General features: G+C 37.7%; 1 pseudogene; it reads left to right on the top strand.

The window, feature by feature from the left end:
* Positions 1-4,485: 4,485 nt before the first annotated feature.
* LOC121105698 lies at positions 4,486-13,306 on the top strand (annotated as a pseudogene).
* The last annotated feature ends 11,124 nt before the right edge of the window (positions 13,307-24,430 follow it).

Below are 24,430 nucleotides of genomic sequence, written 5' to 3'. Positions count from 1 at the left end.
CAACTATTGCTTCAACTATTGCTATGTTGGACCTTAGGATATTTGTCTTTGTGACTTGGCAGTAAAGGGAAATGGCACATCTTGGATGAGCCCTGGTTTTGCTAGACTAGTGTTTACCTTCAGTAAATGAGTAAAAGAGATAAGGCTTAAAAAAAAAAAAACCCTCTAGGTAAGAAGAGAGGACATATGTATTAGAACATTATAAAGGGTAAAGTAACTTGCTAAAAATTAGAGCTGGACTTCCTATCTCCAGTTCCATTCGTAAGGTACTTAGAGGTTGCCATTTCATCTTAACAACCCGTTAAAAATTGTACAGACTGAAAAATCAACAACTCTTTTGGATCCATAAGAGAGGGGATAACACTGGAAAAACCACTGCCCCGAAGACTGAAGAAAGACACAGCTCATGGCTCCCCAGAGCAGAGACTGAAGAGCAGAGACCACCATGGGAGGCAGGGCAGGAGCATGAGAACGGAAATTGAAGAATTTTTAGAGTTTCGGTGTGAACATCCCTGAGAGTTAAAAACTCTAGGGGGCCCCAGTCATAGTGGGGGCCACCACAATATCAGGAGATTTACCTAGAGGAGCTCAGTCAGATTCCCATGGGGAGAGGGGAAAAGGAACCATTTTGGAATACTCTATAGCACTCTGCTGTTAACAGGGCCTGCCCTATGGTGAAACCAGTTAAGCAGAGCCTAACCCGCTGGGGTATTATCAGAGCCTAAAAAACTTGGGTAAGAGAAATGCCCCAATCCAGCCCATTGTAGCCATCCTGTCCCACCTGAGAGGGGAGGAAAGCACTTAGACATACCTGTGTAGTTCACAGTCCAGAGGCAAGGCTCACTAAAGACCGACACCTAATCACTGGACTGTGATTAGAATGCTAAGATTGCTTTCTCTCCCCCCACACCTCAGTACCACGTTACTAAAAGCTGATTTATAGCAATTCCTTTAACACAGCACATTGCTCTTACTATTTTGCAAGGTAAAAGTTTGCAAGGCACACCAAAAGGCAAAGGACACAGTTTGAAAGGACTGAGCAGGCATCATAACCAGACATAGCAGGGATGTTGGAATTATCAGACTGAGCATTTAAAACAACTCTGATAAATATGCTAAGGGTTTTAATGGGTAAAGTACACAGAATGCAAGAACAGATGGGTGGTATAAACAGGAGACGGAAATCCTAAGAAAGAACCAAAGATGAATGCTGTAGGTACAAACTACAGCAACAAAAGTGAAGAATGTGTCTGGTGGATGGGCTTCTTAGCAGACTGGACACAGCTGAGGATGGAGTCTCAGCACTAGAAGGTAAAGCAATAGAATCCTAGAAAACTGTAAAACGAAGAAAACAAAGAAAAATACCAGAACAGAATATCTGAAGACTGCGGGACAATTACAAAAGGTATAATATATGCGTCATGGGACAACCAGAAGGAGAAGAACAAGAAAGGAAGAGAAAAAAATATTTGAAACAATAATCACTGGGAATTTGTCCAAATTAACATCAGAAACCACCCTGTTTATCAAGGAAGCTCAGAAAAAGACCAAGTGGGATAAACACCAACAGAACTCAGATGTAGAGTTCAGTAATTCATCAGTTGCACGTAATACCCAGTGCTCATCTACATCTGAAACTAATGATGTACTGTATGTTGGCTAATTGAATTTAAATAAAAAACACTATACATCAGAATAACATTTTCAAATTAGAGAAAACCAAAGATAAAGAAAAAAAATCCTGGGAAAAAAAGAGCCAGAAGGAAAAAAAAAAAAAAAACACAACTATTTATAGAGGAACAGAGATAAGAATTATATCTGACTTCAACTCAGAAACTAAGCAAACAAGAAGAGAGTGGAGTGAAATATTTAGTATTGAGAGAAAACCACCTATGAACTTAGAATCCTGTACCCTGTGAAATTATCCTTCAAAAGTGGAGGGGAAATACTTTATTAGACAAACAAAATTGGAAGGAATTTGTTTCCAGTAGACCTATTTCCTGCCTTGAAAGAATGTTAAAAGAAGTTCTTCAAAGAGGAAGAATGTAATATAGTCAAAAACGTGAATCCATATAAAGGAAGAATATCAAAGAGGGAATAAGTAAAGGTACAATAAAAACTTCTATTTTTTTCTTAATTGATTTAACACATAACGGTTTGTTCAAAATAATAAGAGCAATTATATATTCAATTACATATGCATATATATTTTTTATATATAAGTTAAATGAATTGCAGCAATGATACAAAGGATGGGAGGAAGGAATCAGAGTTATTTTATTATAAGGTATTCACACTACACATGCAGTAGTATAGTGTTATTTGAAAGTGGATTTGGACAAGTTGTAAATACATTTTGCAAACTCTAGGACAACCACGAAAAACATAACTGATATGCTAAGAAATGAGAAAATGGAATCATATAAAATGCTAAATTAAAATCACAAAAGTGAGAAAAAGAGTGGAAGACAGAAACAGAAGCAAAGAATAAGGGGAACAAGCAGAAAACAGTAAAATAGTAGATCTTAATCCAATTATATCAATAACCACTAGGAATGTAAATGGTCTAAAGGCACCAATTAAAGACAGATTGTAAGAGCAGACCAAAAACATGACACAGTTATATGTTACCTGTAAGAAATCTCCTTTAAATCTTAGGACATGTATAGAGTAAACATAAATTCATGGAAAAAATATACCATGCTAACACTAAGCCAAAGACAGGAGGAGTAGTTATATTACTTTTAGACAGAACAGATGTCAAAGTAAGGAAAGTCATCAGAGATAAAGAAGGGCATTACATAGTGATAAAGGGATCAGTTCTCCAAAAATACATTTTCTTAATATGCATGTGCCTAACAAGAGAGCATCATAATCCATGAGGCAAAACCTAATGGAACTTCAAGGAAAAATAGACAAATCCAGTACCATAGTTTGAGACTTGACCACCCCTCTTTCAGAAATGGATAGATCCAGCAAGCAGAAAATCAGTAAGGACATGAATAAACTCAAAAACATCATCCAGCGACTGGATTTAATGAACAGCTATAAGCCATTTCATCCAGCAACAATACACTTTTTTTTCCGAAGCTAACATGGAACATTCACCAACAGAGACCACATTCTGGTCCATAAGACACACCTTAACAAATTTAAAGAACAGAAATTATACAATTGTCTGCTCTCAGACCACAGTGGATATAAACTAGAGGGCATCAACAGAAAGATAACTGGAAAATCCCCAAATAGTCCAACATTAAACAACACAGTTCTAAATAACACATGGGCCAGAGAAGAAAGCTCAAGAGAAATTTAAAAATATTTTAAACTAAATGAAAATGAAATCACAAGTTATCAAAATTTTTAAGATGCAGAGAAAGCAGTGCTTAGAGGGAAGGTTATAGCATTGAAATGCATAGATTAGAAAAGAAGAAAGATTCAAAATCAATCATCTAGTTTTTCACCTTAGAAAACTAGAAAAGGAAGAACGAATTAAGTCTAAGTAAATAGAAGACAGGAAATAGTAAGAATTAGAGCAGAAATCAATGGGAAAATCAATACAGAAAATAAGAAATCGATAGAGAAAATCGACCAAAGCAAAAGCTGAGTTTTTGAAAAGATCAATAAATTGATAAGCAAATAAAAACAGCAATGAGATACCACTACACTCCTATCAGAATGGCCAGAATCTAGAACGCTGATAAACCAAATACAGGGGAAGATGTAGGGCAACGGGAGCTCTCATTCATTGTTGGACAAAGTGCAAAATGGTGCAGTTAGCTGGAGGACACTTTGGCACTTTCTTACAAAACTCAACACATTCTTTCCATACAACCTGCCCTATGCACTTCTTGGTATTTACCAAAAGGAGCTAAAAACTTATGTTCATAAAAAAAATTTGCACATGAATGTTTACAGCAGCTTCATTCACAATCACCAAAATTTGGAGGCAACCAAGATGTCCTCCAGTAGGTGAATGAATAAATAAATTGTGGTACATCCAGACAATGGAGTACTATTTAGCACTAAAAAGAAATGAGCTATCAAGCCATTAAAAGATATAGAGGAGGGGTGCCTGGGTGGCTCAGTCGGTTAAGCATCTGCCTCTGGCTCAGGTCACGATCCCAGGATCCTGGGATGGGTCTCCATGTCAGGCCCTACGTCAGGCTCCCAACTCAGCGGAAAGCCTGCTTCTCCTTCTCCCCCCTGCTCGGGCTCTCTCAATCCCTCTCTCTCTCTCAAATAAATAAATAAAATCTTTTTAAAAAAGACAGAGGAAACTTAAATGCTTATTATTAAGTGAAAGAAACCAGTCTGAAAATGCTACATACTGTATGATCCCAACTACACAGCATTTTGGGAAAGGTGAAACTATACAAACAGTAAGAAGATCTGTGTTTGTAGAGGGTGGGGTGGAGGAGTACAGATGAATCGGCAGGGCACAGAGGATATTTAAGGCAGTGAAATACTCCATCTGCTATTACAATGATTGGTATACAGCATTATATTTTTGTCCAAATCCACAGAGTGCAAGACACCGACAGTGAACCCTCAGGTAAGCTATGGACTGTGGGTGACTGTGACGTGTCACTGTAGATTGAGCCCTGGTAAGAAATGCACCTTCCTGATCAGTGCTATTGCCAATAGGGGAGGACAGGCATGGGGGGGGGGGCGGGAGTATATGATAAATCTCCGTACTTTCCTGTACTCTGTACTCTCCACTCAACTTTGTCATAAATCTGCAACTGCTCTTAAAGTTTTAAAATGAGAAAAACTAAAGCAAATGAGATATCCCTAAATCTTCTTCTTACTTTTAATGTCTTTGTCTCATTTTCTGGACAAAACTTGCTTCAAATTTAAGCTACTTCATGGAGTAAATAAATGATGTGAATCTTTGCCTGGTTATGTTTCTTCCTTTCCCCCAGTCCTCTAAGGATTGTGTCTGCATGCCTCGTGCTGCAGTTTCATTTCTTATTATTGCTATTTATTTCCTTGAGTCATTCGGCTAGGTCCTATATACTGTAAACTTTTTGAGGGCAGGTACTGAATCTTAAAAAGGTATTTTCATCTCCTGCTATAGGGGATTAATGAAAAATCATTGACTTCAATTGGATGAAACATTTAATTGTGGACATTGTCATGATAAGGAAAGATGGGTGCTTTTGTTTGGTAGGCAGAGGGAAACAATTATGCACCACACAGTTTCTTGTGTTAAATTAATAAATACCTGTCCACTTTTAATGTCTGGTTTGCTTTGATCTTTTGCAAAGAGAAAGATTAGATAAATATGAAGTGGAGAGGAGAATTTATTTTTTGGGAGAAAGTAGAGAAGGGAAAGGGGAACTTCAGAGGGAAGTTAGAGGATTACACCTGAAAAGAGTATGCCATCCGCAAGGTAAGGAAGACACAAGATGTCATATTGAAAGCATTGGAGTGCCCAACCTGAGCCTAGTTTCCAGTATGATCCTCGTTCCAGGTACAGTCACCGCATCCAAGCATGTTCCCCTTTTCTCCCTGTCTCTAATACTTACTAAACACTTAGTATATGCAGAAAACTGCTTTAGGAGCCTTAATGTTTTGTATTCTAAGTGCCTCAAGTTAGCTTTGCTGAGGTGGGTAGATAAATGTGATTGTTTATTCTAATTTGTGATCATAAATCTGATCTGAACAGACTTCGTGGTTAAGACAGTAGCGGTCATGCCATGTGTTTGGAACCATAGTCAATCCAGTGAAAGATGAGTCAATTCTAAAACATAATATTTTTTCTTTAATAGGCTTTGAAAGTTAATTGTCTCAGTTCAAATTCTGATTCTACCATTTACCAGCTCTTTGTACTTTGAGATCATTAAGAAAATCCTGTAAGTGTTCAGTTTCCTTGTTGGATACATGGGGATGTTAGCAGAGCTTAGCCAATAATATTTCTGTGAGAATCAATTGAAATAATGCATTTAAAATACTCCGCACATTATTGGCACTCAATAAATGCCAATAAATACTAATAATATTGTAATTAGTGTTGATCTATTCTACAGCTGTCCCTATTATGGATCTCTTGACCTCTGGGCCAGACATTTTTGAGTGGATAGTTAATGTTGATAAAGCCTGAATTTATTAACTGGATTTTAATAAGCTGTTATTTGTCCATTCAGAATGCTTTATATAAAGAGAACTAACTGTCCCAAGCCCCCGAGTCCTTGGTATTTTCTCTCCATACTTAACAAAGCACAGAATCACCAATCTTGATGATCTGTCCATTTTTATTTTAATTTTTTAGCTAGCTTTAAATAGGATGATGTATTCAAGTACATCTTATAGTTCATTAGTTATTCAATCTGAACAGAATATATAAACCAACAGTATTTTTTTAAATCTAATTCTAGTGTGTTAAGTCTGATAAGGGTATCAACACAGTTACTCAATATGCCTTCACTGTGAATATATGACACTGATTCAAGAAGTGAGGGGTGGGCTAGTTTCATTGGCTAAAATGGTTAATTTTACTATTATTGCTGAAAATGAAATTTTTTGTGAGGAGTACCTTAGTAGCTTTTATTCAAGTGTATTAAAATTATTGTTGATTTTAGGAGTATCTAAAAAAAGTTCAGAATTCACATTCGATGTCCAGGGTATTTAATAATGTCTTTTGTGCTACGTGTTAGCCAGCTTGAAATGACTGCAACCTTAGAACTCTGGAGCAACAGCAAATGAGCTCCCTTGTCATGAATACAGCAAAACGTTTAGGAAAAAAAGAAGAGAGAGAGAGAGACAGAGAGAGATTCCATTCTCAGATGGCAAATTAAATTATATTTTGATGATCTATAATTGATATAGAGTATATAATTTCCAATCCATTTTCAAATATCATTTATTAAAAAAAAATACATTAGCCCAGAAGCAAATAACATTTGTCCCAATAAGGCAAACTGGTGTACATATGATCCCTCTTCGCTTCAGATAACACATATTTCTCACAGCTGAGTAAGCAAATCTACAAATTTGGATTGGGTGGATAAATTAACTACCTTTGCACAAGTTGAAGCGTGAAGCCTTTTAGTGGGAAACTATTCAAGGTTGAAGATGGAGGAAGTATGATTTCTCTCTAATATAATGTCATTTATTAAATATTGATCTTAGGAAGTGCATGCGTGTGTGTGTGTGTGTGTGTGTGTGTGGTTTTGTAGGAGATAATGAAGGAGGTAAATCATTCCTAAAGAAACAAGTTTTAGTATCTTATTTTGGTAGAATATATTATATTTAAACATTGTGATTTCAACATTGAATTTTGGCTGTGTCATCTTTCCTGAAATTATTAAGGCTTAGGAATTTTCTTAGAAGCACCAAGAAATGTAGCATTTGGTGGCTTTCAAAGGTGATCTCTAAACTAGCAGCACGCACATCACCTGGGGAGGCTGAGATACCAATTTTTAGGCCCCAACCCAGAACTAGTGACTCAGAAACTGTAGGGGTAAGATCCAGAAATCTGTATTTTCATGAGCTCTCTAAGAGATTTAGATGCACACTAAAGTTTGAGGACCTCTGGTCTAATTCACTTCCTCACAAAAAGGAGAAATTTGATACCTGTGCCAAGAAGTCTAGGACCAAACACAAGAAATCATCAACTTAAGTCGCATGTTTGTCATGGGTGACTTTTCCAGATCCTTTCAGGTCCTGCCTAGCTATTTTGCTTCTTTACTGAGTTAGAGAACAATTTACACAGTGCCATACCTGCTCTGCTTTCTCCGTGTAACAAGCTCAAGCTAGACCTCATTTGGTGTGTAAGACGGATCTTGATCATGGTCAGGGATATTCAAGTAAACTCTAGAATAACGATTTGAGGTTTGGCGTCATGACACATTGCCAATCTGACTCACCCCATGGACTGGTTCTACTTTGCCTAGTTATCAGATCATGTCCCTATTTCTAGAAAAGAGTAAAATATTAATGCTCTTCTCCTCATATTTCCACCCCTTCCCACAGAGGATAGAATGTCCAGCCAAGCATGTGCTTCTGACCACCAACCTCATTAGCTCCTCTGAGAGGCTGGATTGATTCGTAAGATTAGTCAGAAAGGAAGTCACTGAATAGGCCACTTTTCACTGGCATGCAAAAACACCGTGTGTGCTTATATGAGGATGAAAGATGGGGGTGGGCAGGAAAGAGGGGTGGAGAGGAACAGAAGTACTGCAGGAAGCATCCAACAGATTCCTAGATCTAAGCTGTAGCACCACTTTTCAGCCAAACCCTGAGTGTGATGAGGACTGACTGCTGGGGTATCCGGTGCTTCCTTATTAGAGAAGGTGAAAAGAATAAAGTACAGAATTCAAACACTCACATTCACTCCCCAAAACTCTAATTTCTCAGCTCTAGTCACTGTATCCCTGCTTTGTTCTCTGAGTCCAGATTTCTGCCTGGATAACCAAAGATTTCCAGTCTCAGAGGAACTTAGTTGCTCTGACAAACCCCCAGATGAACTAGAATATGTGCTAGAAACCCTTCAGGAGCAGGTCCCTGTGGACCTGCTCTAACTGCCGATGCCCGCTACTCTCAGATAAACTAGCAGGTTATATGCTCCACTTACCTACCTTTGGGGCCTCATGTGCTTCCAAATGTTGGATTCTGTTTTGGACTATCTGTTGTGGTCCCTTGTTCTATTTCCAACATTCTAAGTTTTTCCTTCCTTTCATCCTTCCAACTCAAGTACTCAAATTCTCCCCATGCCTCATTGGAAATTATCGTAGTTCTAGCTCTAGGTTTTAGATCTTTCTTTACAATTGTGCTGTGGTTACTTGGCCCCTGTCCGGTCATATTTTGAAATATGGTAACTACTTGGCAAATAATGTGAGGACAAAGAGATCCTTTGTGAAAATGCTTCACCTTTGAGTTTATGTTTCCATCATGAAAGGCCATCTGGATGAGGAAGAGCTCAATAGATAAAACACTTTAAGAGTTATCGAAAGCTTCTTTCTTTGTGACTTTTAGCCTAAGGCAGTTTTGTGGTTGCTACCACCTTGAGAAATTTTGGTATGTATTATACATATTTTTATCCACATCATGAATGTGGAAGAAGTATTTAAGAAAACTGGCCGGCATCCCTCAGTGGGGCACCTGATTGGCTGAGTTGGTAAAGTGTGCAACTCTTGATTTCAGAGTTGTGAGTTCGAGCCCCACGTTGGATGTGATGATTACTTAAAAAAATAAAATCTTGGGGCGCCTGGGTGGCATAGTGGTTAAGCATCTGCCTTCGGCTCAGGGCGTGATCCCGGCGTTATGGGATCGAGCCCCACATCAGGCTCCTCCGCTATGAGCCTGCTTCTTCCTCTCCCACTCCCCCTGCTTGTGTTCCCTCTCTCGCTGGCTGTCTCTATCTCTGTCGAATAAATAAATAAAATCTTTAAAAAAAAATCTTAAAAAAAAAAGAAGAAAGAAAGAAAGAAAGAAAGAAAGAAAGAGAGAAAGATCCAACATCTTGGCTTTAAATCAGAGGTTTCCAAGGAAAAAATCTCAGAAAAAGTCTCATTGACTATTTAAAATATACAATAAATAGCAAAATAAACATTTTCAGCTGGGGAGACACATTTATTTTGTGGTCGGTTTTTTTCTGAAAAAAAAAAAAGGATAAAACTCATTTTCTCTTCTCTCCTCTCTCTTCTTTCCCTTTCTTATCTCTTTCTATCTCTCCCTGGACAATCTTAACCCAGTGTAATTATCCAGTTCAATGCAGGTTACTTTTGCACCTGTCTCATTCTTCCTTGCACAGCTCCAGATACACACCATTAATGGTTACCTATGACTGAGCATCTCGCAGGCATCTGAAACATAATACAATTGTGAATGACTCACCCTTCATGTCCGCAGGGCAACACACACCAAGCCAGCTCCTCCTGTATGCCTTATCTCTGGTAAGGAAACCATGCAGTCTTCCAAGCTAAAAACCTCAGAAATATCCAACACTCATTCCTTTCTTCCAATAAAAATCATATATTTGGTTATCAGGTATTTATTCTAATTCCAAATTATTTAGCAGTTTTTTCCCCTCTCATTCACCCTTCCCAGTGCCTCTGCATTAGTTTCTCATCCACCAACAGTTTCTTGGATTCACTGCAACGGTCTCCTTGTCGAACCCCATGTCTCCACATTTCCTCCCCACCAATTCTCAGAGTCATTTCCTGGGACTTTTTTTTACAAAATTGTCATCATTACCACCATCATCATAACAACCATGATAATAAAGTTTGCTCTATACTTAAGAGACAGCAAAGATTTCTCACTGCTTCCAAAATGCAGTCTAAACTTTAGCTTGACACATAGGATATATAATCGAGCTCTAAACTTTCTTTTCTTATACTTACTGCTCCTTCTTTGCACCCTCATAAACACTAGGATCAAACCCCACAAACCTCTTCATTGTTTTAGGAAAATGCCAGCCTTTTATATGTTGCTTTCTTTGTATATACTTCCCTCTGTCCAGAATATATCCTCTACTTTATTTTACTGGCATTCGGTATTTCCACTGTGGCTTCTCACACGCCATACTGTTTATTTGTGACTCCTGGCTCACTAAACTGTGCTCCTGGAGGGAAGGGAATACAAGTCAACCACAGATATCAAGCAAACAGTGGACATTTAATTTCAGTGACTGAATAATAAATGAATCTAATGCAACATGCATAGGAATTACATCTATAAATAAGGATCTCTGTGATGTTAGAATAAGGTTGCTATCAGTGAGTAGTCAATTGTTCAAGAGATACACATTTAAGAAAGGACGAAAAATCCAGAAGGATACCACTTTTTTCTTCTCTGTTACTTACAGAAAGAGGAAAAACTTGATTCTACATCGAAAGCAGCCCAAAGAATGCTACTTTACATTCCCATCAAGACTACTTCAGAAATAATGTCATAAATTTCCAACACATAGCATCTACTCAATCCCCCATGTGTAATGTCAGGCACACTTCTAAGTGAAACAGAGATGGTGACCATGAATGACGCAAACACATTTTTAGGTCTTTGATGATATTAAGGAATAATTGATAACAGTATTGTAGTTAAATTAGAAAATAATCCTTAAATTTTAGTGATATATAGTGAAAACACAGGTGTGACTTCAAAAAAGGCTTCAAACATAATATGAAATGGTAAGGTAGAAAGAGTATGGATATGGCCGCTTTTCCAATTTTGTGTGTGTTTGAAATTCTCTCAATATATTTAAAAAATATCTTCTATCATGACCAACGCCTACACAGCTGTGAACAATTAAAGTGACATCAAATACCTGTTATTGCTACTTGTGAGCACTCTGGTACTCCCCATTTTATTCTTCCCTATTCTATTTTTAAAAAATGTAATGATGAACCACTAAATTTATTTGTTTTTGCTGATGAGCCATGGAAAACACTGTTTTATACAATGGAATAATTCTTCATGTGTCAATATCCCCCAATTCCAATGCACACTCTACGAGTTTTCCACATTTCATATTGAATATCAACCTTCTCATAAGGCTCCCGGACTTTAAGCATCTCATTTCCCTGATGTTGCTCTAATTTTGTCACATAGCAAAATGTGGCATCTTAAAAAAAAAAAAGTGGCATATTAAAATTACGTTCCCGACTGTATATTCAAACAGAAACATTACTTTGAATAAAGCAGTGTTATTCCAAGTGATGAAGTGTATCTTTTATTCAAACTTGACCCTAGTATAAAAGGAGAGTCCTCCTGACAATACACTCTCCTCTGCGTTCCACTCTGTATGTAAGCGTCTGTGCGCCTGTTCTATTGGTCTTTCTAGCACTGGGTTCTGATTATTCTTTAGCTTTGCAACCACAAATAAATGTCCAGATTCATAGACTCTCCAGGCATCCAGGTCATTCTTTAGCTTATGTTTGTACAGCCTATTTTTCAGAATTTTAAAAACTGAATGTCATTCTGTGGTTTTAAATACTTTTCCATTTACCAAGGTCATTTTCAATCTTATTTTCTATGGCACAAGCTAGGCCTCCTGGGAGGGTGGCATCTCCAAAAAAATAAAGACTTTTTATATAGCAGCATTCAGCTGAATGATAAAGTTGAATACCATGCAGTCCCACTGAACCGTTGTTTTTACTGTTACCTCAACACAGTGACACTTTATTTCAAGCCTCAAACCTACTGTAACCGATCAAATAAACGTAATAAATAAGGAGCAACGGAGGATCACTAAGTTCTTGGTAATAAGCCATATAGATTATCTAAAAAGTGACAAACATAACAGTTTGGAGATGATTTAATAGATATTCCTTTAGGGGCACCTGGGTGGCTCAATCGTTAAGCATCTGCCTTCGGCTCAGGGCGTGATCCCGGCGTTCTGGGATCGAGCCCCACATCAGGCTCCTCTGCTGGGGGCCTGCTTCTTCCTCTCCCACTCCCCCTGCTTGTGTTCCCTCTCTCGTTGGCTGTCTCTCTCTCGGTCAAATAAATAAATAAAATCTTTTAAAAAATTAGATATTTCTTTATAATACTACATTTAAGAACCATAGAACTTGATAAAATGAATATATAAACTTATACATTGTGTTATAGTCTCTAGCCTTCTATCATTGCTCTTATGTGTTTACATAGTTTCCACAAATGTTATGTCATAATCCTTAAGCTCTGCACTCCATAATGTGGAAGATGGTGTTTGACGTGTGCTAGGCAATTTAATATTATGCATATTGAATTAAAGTCCAACTTATCTTATTTCATTATTACATAGGAAGATACAAAGACAAATAATATCCAGGCATAGAAAAAATAATTTGTTAAGTACTGGCAGAAACGTACCTACAAATAGTTTTTGGTGATTACATACTGAGTAATATTATGGGGAAAAAAAAAACTTGGGGGAAAAAAGAAAATTTGAGTCAGAAGGAGCTGCAGACAGAATTGCAACATCTGGCTTCGGCTTGATCACGTTTCTGCAGTATTATCGCAACAGCAGGGAGACCTGGTCTATACACTGAAGAAGGTGACCCGAGGGGACAAGAGACCTCCTTGGTCATCCTGCTGGGCTCTCCCCAGATGACAAATACCCTCGACACCGAATCACCATCAAGAAATGCTTCAAGGTGCTTATGACCCAGCAACCACACCCTGTCCTCTGAGGGTCCCTTAAATTTCATGTCTCTTCTGCCACCTGCTCCCCTCAGAAACTTTTCCAGACCAAGCTCTTCAATCTGTGGGCCTGAAGCCTTCTTACCACCCTTGTTCTTTGGAATCCTGTTTCACTGTTGCCTTTGATCATGCTTGTGTGAGGCAATCATGATAGGTAGCATCCCCCTGAAGGGAGCCAGGTTGAATCTTCTTTACGTATTTTGGATCACTGCCAGGTTACTAAATGATTTGAAAGAAAAAAAAACCCTTGAATTTGGGTAAGTCAATATGGAGCCTGATGTAGAAAAATATGTAACTAATTTAAAATCTATAACTTAGTGTGGATAAAGATCATGGTCATTTGTCATACCTTATTTTATTTTTTTTTTAAAGATTTCATTTACTTATTTGAGAAAGAGAAAGAACAAGTGGTGGGGAGGTGCAGAGGGAGAGAGAAAGAAGCAGACTCCCTGCTGAGCAGAAAGTCCAATGCTGGGCTCCATCCCAGGATGCTGGGATCATGACCTGAGCTGAAGGCAGCCTCTTAACTGACTGAGCCACCCAGGGGTCCCTGGTTGCCACACTTTAAATACACGTTTTGCCACTAACCAAACTGAGGTGGATGCTATTGTAGTAGATGGTCTGTGAGAATCCCAAACATTCTTAGGATTCCCTGACGCAAGATAAAGACAACTTAAAACTGACTTCTCAGGTTCACTCTACATTAAAAAATCTCACAATCTCCAAAATCATTGTATTTAGGAATCCAATAAAAATAAATGGGATTCTATCACTTTCACAAATGGAACAGCTGTTACTCCATGCAAGTCCTGGAAAGGCTGGGTGGGAACCCGTGCAGCAAGATAACGCTGGAGAATCACCTGCCGCCCACCGGCCTGCCTTCCAGTCATTCAGCTCCAGCCAATCTGTAACCTCTGATTTTCTATTTCTTGGAACTCACATGACATTTAAATATATACTTCACCTTCACATGTTCAAAGTTTTAATTCCCAACATCTGGAAATCAACCTCTTTGTCCAACTTTGAGTTCACTGGAGAAAACTGCTTAAAGTTTAAAAAGTTATTACTGCCTTTATCCAAGAAAACACATTTAAGAAATGCTGGTCCTACTATGTTAATATTTACCTTGTGCCCTTTTTTCAAGGGGACCCAAATCACAAGGTAAATGTCTTTAATACTCAAATACTTCTATGAAGTACCAGATATTATTATTTTCATGTATTATAAAGGAAATCAAGCACAAAGAAGTTCCGTGCCAGTAAGTGGTTTGTCAGAAGATAGTACATTCAGCTTTTCACTTTCCCTTTGTTCTTCCTTCTATTTTTATCTAATTTTATTTTAAAGCAACGTCTTTCACCTTATCATGATTAGAATGCAAAATATTCTCAAGTTTTTTCTCTGGAAATCAAATGAGATCAGCACTTACAGTCCCTTCCCTGTGCCAAGCACTATGAAAGCACTTGATAGTTGCTTGACTCTGAATCACATAAAACACATTTCTAAAAACTCTTTGCAAAGCAAAATACACATTGTTTTATACTTGCATTAGCAAAATACATAACAGAATTTTCTTTTCTCTTTAAAAAAGCAGTATTATATTCTGCTTGGGGGAGAACGATAAAATATCAAACCAAGCTTAGACTCCCCTGTGCATGAAAACTGCAGCAGGTGACTGATGTCAGCCTTCTGTGAGTGTCTCAAGTGACTTCAAGGAGATCTCAAAAACAGGGAGAACCAGAAAACCAGTTAAGCAGAGGTATGCAGGCAATATTTTTGAATAATCAGATATGACAAAAACATAATATATTAAGATGACCTAAGGGTTTTTCTCGTGTCTATGTGGATATCAGAAAACCTTAATTTTTTTTTTAACTGTAACAAATTATACCTATGACACACAGGTATTTGGAGAATTGCTTGCAGGCATGTATCCCCTCTTCCCCTTTTGTATATATAACCCCTGTATCTAACAAGCTTTGGAACAATCCCTCAAAGCAATCTGAAAGACTGCTTCCTGAGAGTTCGTCCTCAGTAAGACAACTAATAAAGCATTTACTAACCTATTTTGAGGTTGGCACTCTTTCAGTTGACAATTTGGCCACCACGAAGGGATCCCAGAAGAGATGCCACTTTCTCATGTAGACTCCACCAGGAAACAGAGCCTTAGTACTGGCTCTTGTGCCCGACCATCTCCTTACATGGAGTACAATGGACTGGGTGGGTTCTTCTGGGGATCAAGACCCCCCCCCCCGCACTTGGTAGATGGTCCAGAGCTTTATACATTGTTGTTGCTTTTCTTTCTTCTGCAAAGTCAGGAAAAGGTGCTATTCTGTGTATGACCAGGTTTTAACCTTTATTTCTTGCTCCTGCTGTCAGGAAAGGGTGTCATTTTGTGTTTAACACGGGTTCCGGGTCCTATCCGTTGTCTCTTTCCTCCTGCATAAATCAGAAAGGAGCATCGTGCTCTGTAGAGCACGGGTTGCAGGTCTGTTGGAGGGACAAATTTTCATCCCAGAAATTAAAAATTTTTCAGAATTTTGCCAATTTGAATACTTGATGCCACGAAGACATAAATGAGATTCTGAAGAAATCCAAAGACAACAGACAGGAGCTCCGCTCATTGGAGAGTGCAGAGGTTAACCATACACCCTGCACTGGTCTCACAGGGATTCTCATTAACAATACAGATAATTTAGTTGCTCTACGGAGGGATGCAGGGAAGAGTCTTTTGCTTAGCATTCTGAGCACTTTCTTTTTCCCCAGGCTAAATGGAGAGAAACATTGAGACACAAATACCATCAACCAACTCCAGGGGGAGACCTAGAGGTGCAAGGTCACTCTGATCAGCACTTTGGTCTCCAATAAAACCCTTTAGGTAGTGCCAAGCATTTTTTTTTTTAATAATAATTTTTTATTATGTTATGTTAGTCACCATACAGAATATCCTTAGTTTTTGATGTAATGCTCCATGATTAAACCCACTAGGACTGAGATAAACCATCACAACTGGAAAAACAGGATGGGTAACACTTCTAACACTCCAGGAGGGTTCATGTTTAACACACATGGATCATATATTTGCAAGCTTCTAAATAAATGAGAAAATTATACTAAGAATGATTCTAATGTTCAAATGGCCTAAATGGGGATCCTTTGAAATACCCCGTATTTACCCACCCAACTCGAGAAAGCCAACTATTAAATTAAACAACTGGAGTGGGATGCATATTTTGATTGGTATTTAGAAGCTTCTAAAAGAGACACTAGCTAGATACTATGCATGCAAGAAACTAATAAGAACCTTTCTGAAATAGTGCCAAAATTGAGTTCAAAATTATCAACTTCTACTGTTCCACCTTCTTTTTATCCTTTAAATGAGATGCCAGGAGTGAGATATTAAAATCAAAGCCTCCTTTGCTTCACCATGCTAAGGCCATTGTGGCTCTATAGTCAAAAGATGGCCAGATTAGAAGCTGATATTCAGAGCCTGATGGATTTTTTTTAGGCCTTCTACCCTAAATTAAAATTAGAACTATGCATCCAAAGGGAAAAAAGGAAGTTGAGGATAATGTATTTGGAGGGTAGATCAACTTATGGTGTTATTTAAATTGCAACCCAGTTCCTTGAGGGATTCAAAGCAACTGTCCTAATCTTGCAAATCTTTGCAAAACTAGGACTATGGCTCCAGAAACAATTTGGAGTCCTTCAACCTGTCCTTTTTGCCAATCTCCAAGCCTCCCTTATTTACGTCAAGTCTTGTAACCTCTCTGGGAACTCTTATCTAAATCATCCCCTAATCCTGAGATTGATTGGGAGTGGGGGGGCAGGAAAAGGGAAAAGAGGGCTTTTAAAAATACAAATGGCTATAGAAACATGCCTGCCCAAAATCTAGCCCACAGCTTCCAGAAGAAGTTTACTTATCAAGGATAAATACAAATCTGAAATGTCTTCCCTACAAACATTAAAAGGAAGAGTTTTAACCATCTGAGTAGGTGACCTTAACTTATTCTATCTGCCAAAAACCCCACTTTGGATCAAATTGTTCTTTTGTAAACTACTGTGTTCTGCATTATCATTTTATGGTTGCATTATCCTTCTTAGGGGTAAAAAATGAAAACCAGTAAGACTTCTGCTTGAGAGTGACTGTTTGTGTTGTAGACGTGTGGTATTTTCAAAAAAAAAAAAAATCGTAAATTATTTGAGCTCTATTTAATTGGCCTAAAGAAAATTAAGCATTTATATAAATTAACTTCACAGAAATATAATAGAACTAGCCCAAATAAGTTTTCAGTTCACATGATCTAGGATTAACCTTTAATTAAAAAAAAACTAATTGAAGTTTTTGTTTTACTTTGTTTTTCTTTTTAGAAAAGTCAACATTAAATATAATTGTATTCTACCTAGGTTTACTAAAAGTAAAATAATCTCATATTATCTCTGTTACAGAATTTGTCAGCTAGAAAGATAATTTAATGATGATCGTTAGCTGATAGGCATCTCAAACTTTTTTATTAAGAACAAGCAGATTAAAATAGATATAAAAGTTCATAAATTTGTCAGCAATACTTGTGTCTACTTAAGGATTTTTCTGTAATTTTTTTTGTAACTTAAAACCTTAGAGTTTTGCTAAGTTACATGATGGATAGTCATTAAATACCTAGATCATTTTCAAATAAGATACAATACTGAAACATTAATTACTAACATAAGTTTATCTACCTTTGACTTTCTATTAGAGAGATACTAAAGGTATGTGGCTCTATTAATAAACAGATTTTGTGCCATGTTGGGACATTTACTACAAGAAGGCATATGCTTCTAAAAATTACTAAATGTATTTGTAAATTTGCCCATCTAACGAATACTAGCATAACAAATGGTTCACAATTGCTTACGACTTTAGTTTTCACTAGAAACTAAGGTTTCTAAGAGTTAAGAATTCTAATAAATGTAATTAAGATTAATGGACACAACAAGGGAAACAACTATATGCAGAGAAAGTGAGATACATGTTTTTGGTATAAAAAACAAAAAGGCTTGAGGAATGGTAATGCATTTTTGTTGAGGGAAATAAAATTATTTTGTCCTAAAGGGAGACTATTTAAAGAGAGAAAACTTAGGACAAATATAAATGTAAAAAATAAAGGAGAAGAAGGGCAAAAAAAGAAAGAAAAGAAAGTTTGTAAAGAGGAAATCTTTGGAAAATGATTTTATGTATGGTTAGTAGTGGCTAAGATTAGAATAAATTAATATAAAATGAGTTTTAATGTCAAAAGTACACGGGTATAGGATTGGAATTTGTTTTTTCTCAGTTAAAATGAAAAGTTTTCTTAGATTATTGGTCTACTCTTAATGTGAAATTGTAAACAAAAGTTGTTATTTATTTTTAATGTAATCACCTAGAAAAACAAAGTTTCTCTGTTTTGTCTTTATGAGATCTTTGATCATTTAAGAAAACTGAATCTTCTCAAAGTTAAAAGAGTTAAGTTTTTCTAACAACTATGTAATTTCTGTATTTGCCTTTAGAATCCTTTATTGCTACCTTGGTTAAATAGATAATTGAGTATTATTAAGTTTTGATCTGTGATTCTATTTAGTTACGTCCTTTAAAACTTTGATATTTTTGACAACCTTCACAAAATTCAAATTTTAAATGAAGTCTTCTTGAGTAGTTAGTCTTGTTTATTTGATACATTAAATTACATGGGAAACATTGTCAGATAAATGACGATAAACTTTCTTAGATTATATCGCATTTGTGAATGCTATTAATTTAATCATTCTAGAAATTCTATGAAATCTCTCAAGTGTTGATATGTTTTGGTATAACATTATCACTTGTAAGTCTAATTATTCAAATGGTATGTGTCACGGAAATAACCAGATTTCCTTGTTAATTGCCTTATAATTAGCTTTCATCAGATCTTTAACCATGGCCATTTTTTAATCTTTTGTCATTTGCCATTATTGTTTTTACTCTGATACTCTTGCAAATGTGTTTCAGCTTTAAGGAAATTCATGAAAAGGACTTATGACAAATAAGTATCTGATACCCTTAAGGTCATAAAACTAAACTGGGTAAAGAATTGCCAGAACTAATGGGAATACTGGATTCACACAAAACAAGAATTAGTAGACTTGAGGAAGATGATTATATTTTTAATGACTTTCATTTGAAACATTTAATGGTTTTATAACATTTGCTCTTCCAGATTTAAGAGAACTTAAGCTATCTTTGCTTTAGAGAAATTTGGTAAAATATTCCTTTGTAAACAAATATGAAACATTTCTCTTTCTCCCTACCTGATCCCTCCAGAATTTGGAAACTCTCAGTAAGTATTCTTACTTCCAGGGCAGTTATAGTTATTTGCATAAGTTCAATAAGAATCTGTTCTCCTTGTAACAGAACGTCACTGGAAACATCACTTACATTACCAAGGCTTTGACTGGAATGTCATATTTGAGAGAGACATGCATAGACTCAGAGATGACCAGACAGCTTTAAGCAACTATGGTTGATTTTATGCAGCCAATGAAGTCCCTTGGAAAAAATCAGCCTGATACTGCTTACAGAGTTCCCGGAAACCTTACCAGGTGGATAAGGAAGGTCACTGCCTGGCAGGCTTGGGAACCTCAGACTATTTTAGGGACCTCAAGAAGAAAGGAAGTAACCCAAATCTGAAGCTATTACAGGTGAGTCTGATGGCAAGTATGTGGCTTGCTTCTTAGCCTCAAGGGGCTATTAAAAGTTCAATTTAAAATTCTTGATAAAAGTGGTAGCAAAGCAGATTTGAAAGGAACTATATGGCCAATCCCTATTCTTGCTGGCATTGTGTAAATAATTAGGACAAGGTTGTTAAAACTGGACTTACTTTACAAACATTTGAGTCTTAATTTGTCTATCTTTGGTGGAAATAAGGGTGATTTCGAGAGAAAACTGTTTCAGTTAACACAACTTTGTGGATGTTCTATTCTAGTTCTGATTAACTGTCTTTGAGTGTTTGTTGTTTGCCTATAAATTTGGGCTGGATCCTGAATTCCTCTGGTTTCCTCAAATATCTGGCTATGACTCTCCAAACTGAGATTTCTAATTTTCTTCTGTTCTTTTGATAGAATCATTGAGAACTTAAACTGCCCGTTTCTCTGAAGCCCTGCAGACTGAAGCTAGACAACTTGAGGTGAACTTCGGAGAAACTGCCACAATGGCCCTATTTAGACAATCTTCATGCTTGTTGCTCAATGGGCCACTCAGAAAGATCTCCAGAGATATTCAGACTGAACCAGGAAAATCTGTTAGACTGCACTGCCTGTCCTCACTCCATCTGAAGATGCTTTGAGCCCTACATCTAGAAATCACCTCACTGCTAGCACTCAGGACTGAGACACTGGGTTTATAATTTGCTCCATTAACCTGTGTTTTTCTTTTCTTTCCATAAGAAATGCCTCTATTTGTTACCTACTTTGCTTGCACCATGTAGGCCTAACTTTGAAAGGCCATCTGTAGGACCGCTCTTGAAAGGAGACAAGTGTTCAATTGAACTGACCTGTTCTCAAGACTAGGACTGGTTCATAAGATGTGAAACAGACTTCTTACTGAAGGTCCAGAACAGTTGAACTCCAGCTAAGCAGGAACAGTGTTGATAGGTGATGTTATTCTAGGAAAAAAAAAAAAAAATTCTTGTCAAAAGAGGAGAATGTTACTTTGTAACCATACCACAAGGACTTCTAGTGAAAATTTATTCCAGATATGGAATGGATTCGTGTAGACGACTCACAGGGTAGATTAAGTCAGAGGCTCCACTCTGCAGGAACAAGCTAATCGTACCAAATACCAGCCTTCAGTGACCCAGCACCCAGTCTCAGGGAAACGTTAGCTCAATGGCGTGGTTCTGAAATTCGTGATTTAAATCTAATGTTTCTAGCTAAGCTATTAGCCTTTTTTACTGTTAATATATTTACTATACGAGTTAACTTCTTGTGTGCATTGGTGTGCTCAGAACTGCACTAAGCTAAGATGGTCAAATGTCTGGATATCATAAATAATATATACAGTTCTGTATAAAGTTTGACAGTTTATACCTAGACACAACGAAACACCTCAGGCTATAAAATTCCCAAACTTTAGCAAATTTAGAAGTTTACAGATAATTATCCTTTTTAGGACATGTTTGTCTCACCTATCAGAATAACTGGGACTGAACCTTCCTAGTGCCCTGGGACAAAGAGATACTTGGTCACCATTGTCTCCTACAGGTTGCCGAAAAGGGGGATCATGCATGAAAACTGCAGCAGGTGACTGACGTCAGCCTTCTGTGAATGTCTCAAGTGACCTCAAGAAGATCTCAAAAGATCTCAAAACCAGAAAACCAGTTGAGCAGAGACATGCAGGCAGTACTTTTGAATAATTAGCTATGATTAAAACCTAAGGTATTAAGGGTCTTTCTCCTGTCTGTGTGGAAATCAGAAAAAGCTAATTTTTACAACTATTACAAATTATACCTTGTGACACACACGTATTTGGAGAACTGCTTGCAAGTATGTATCCCCCTTTCCCATTTTTGTATATATAACCTGTAGCTAATAAGCTTTCAGACAGTTTCAAAGCAATTCAAAAGATTGTTTACTGAGTCTTTGTCCTCAGTAAGACAACTAATAAAGCATTTACTAATTTACCATTTTGAGGTTGGCCTTCTTTCAGTCGACACCACAGTTATAAAAACACATCAAGTCTGAGCTTTCTGGTAGGCTCTTGTTAGCTAGAATGCTTATTTTAATGACCGTCTAACTTATTTAGCCTTAGTAGTGAACTCAAAGAAAATTTTGATAGTTTGTAAAACAACCAAACAAATAAACCAAAAATACGCCCCCTTCCCACAACCTTCTTTAAAAAAAAATGTGGTCTATTAAATCTAATTGAGTGTGCCTGATAACTGAGACACAGAGAGAGATTGTGGAAAATCTTTATTCCTATGCTAGAAAAAGGAAGTTTAGAGACAGATGTGTTAATGTCAGGATATACCCTGAAAGCTGTTCTCTAAAATAAGTCCCTGATCAAAGGTTCTTGTTTTTGTTTGGGGGGTTGTTGGTTTCCTCCCAACTACCTCTTTCTTATTGAAGCAAAACAGCGGGGACCATTCTGTGAAATTGAGTTTGTGAATTTTGTTTGTGTTTCCCTGTGGCTCTGTTCCAGATGTGACTTGTACTTCCCAAGCCACTGGAGTTCGGTAAGAACAAGGCAACAAGTAAGTTCCCATCTAAACCTGTTCTGGTGGGGTGTCCAGCTCTCCTCACTTCATACCGCGTATGTTCTAGGAGTCCCCAGAGGGCTTTACGAGCTTGGCTTCCTCAGGGCCCCTGTTCTCTGCTTCGGCCTCTGCGGTAATGCTACCAATGACCGCTCACACCCAAAGGGGTGGATGTACCCACCTGGGCCCGGCAGAGTCTGCAGTTGTTGCTGTGACATTTTCATATTAGTGGAGAGGCTGCTGTTGAACACAGGAGGCTGTGCTGAGCATCACGGTGCGGACACCCACAGTGGGGGCCCCTGACACTTGACCCTCCGTGCACCGTGCATGGAGAGTTTAGAGAAGCCATTCTTCTGCTGCAGTCCCACACAGTCGACCTACCTTGATCGACAATCCGAATGACCTTACGCACACCCCTTCCTCCCCTTGTGTGCCAGCTGTCTTTGAACTGAATTTGAACAGCTCTACTCCATTTTCCTTTAGAATGATTTCTTCATCAGGGGTTTTCTTTCCTTCAAAAAAAAAACTATGTCCTCGAAGACTAGCCCTGTTGGATCTATAAAGATGCTACGATCCTAGGGTAAATGTGGCTGAAATTTAAAGCAGGCCCTCTGCTGCATTAACTCATCCGTTTTCTCTTTAATACAAAAGGCTATTTAGTTATAAAATGTACATTTTAATGTATGCTATTAGTGGAATATATCTATCCATAACTATCGAACTATAATTAAGGAAACACTGGATTCACACATAGAAGATTTACCAGACAGCTCTTCCGTGCGCTTTGGTAGGCACTAGGGGTACAGAAAAGCACAAGTTTGGACAAACAGGCTTTGGGGAGCATGCAAATTTTTGCTGTTTAGTTTGGGTTATTCTGAAAACACTCATGAAAACTTGCTACAGCTTCTGATTATCCAGACCTTCTCTTTTTTCCCCCTTACATGAAAAGTCTACTATCACCTACATATTCAGAACGAAGTAGGTTTCCAGTATGAGTGTTATGTAAAAACTGAGCCAGACTGGATTCCAGTGGCAGAGCTGTGGATGACCCCGTGCCTGGCAAAATGGAGCTCAAGGCCATGAGCTGCTGTCTTCCCCCATCTGACTGTGGTGCTCTTGATCACTGGCATGTCCTTCATTGCCTAGTTTTTCGTTTCTGAGGTCACCTCCACCAAGTGCACTTGGGATACCTACAAAGAGCTCATCTCCTTGGTGGCCTTGGCCTTGCTCGTCATGGGCTCTGGCATCCTCTTCCTGTTGTCTGGGTTGGGCATGAGCTCCCAAGGCTTCCAACCAGGTGGCTTCGCTGAAACCCTGCAGCTCACAATAAGGGCCGATGTGTGACCATCCCCCCTGCCCCCAAAAGGAGCCAGGCTGTTGAAACAGATTATGGGAGAAATTTGACACGTTCTATTTTTCATCTGTATGTCTCTTACTTCAGTTTCTTACTGCTTTCAGCTCGTGTAATTTCACCTCATGTAATTCTTTCCCACGGGCAGGGCACACACTCCTTTCAGTCCCCTCCCATCTCAAGCCCAGTTATCTTGGGTTGGTGCTGGACTTCTTAAATCAACAGAGGCTAGTTATGGATTTCATTTAGGATGGTCACAAAAGCAAAACCGTACTTATGTCCCTTACCAGCCCACTGAACCAGGGTTTTCTTAACCATCTGAATTTTACACGTTTTACAGATGTATTTTACAGTATAGTATTAGAGTAAATGGAAAAAAATTAAGGTTTTTACTTAAAATTATACTTACCTACTTCGAAATTACATTTACCTTTAAAATGACACTATTTAATTCCCAATTCACAGCATTTCAACTGCGTCTTAATCTGTGATAGAAGGGACATGTTTTCTTCCTAGGAAAAATGCATTTTGAATTTTAAACAACTTTCAGACTCCAGGTTATTTAATTGTCGCTAATTGATCTACTACAAAATGTACCTTAAGGATATTTTATTCAAACTAAATGCTACAAAGTTACACAAAAGTCAGCTATCAATTTTTTTTTCAGCAAAACTGCCTCTATTTTTCAAAGTCTCAGGTT

The sequence above is a fragment of the Ursus maritimus genome, unplaced genomic scaffold (assembly GCF_017311325.1).
Source record: "Ursus maritimus isolate PB19 unplaced genomic scaffold, ASM1731132v1 scaffold_29, whole genome shotgun sequence".
Taxonomy (NCBI): Eukaryota; Metazoa; Chordata; class Mammalia; order Carnivora; family Ursidae; genus Ursus; species Ursus maritimus.
This window is presented reverse-complemented; position numbering and strand designations above follow the sequence as displayed.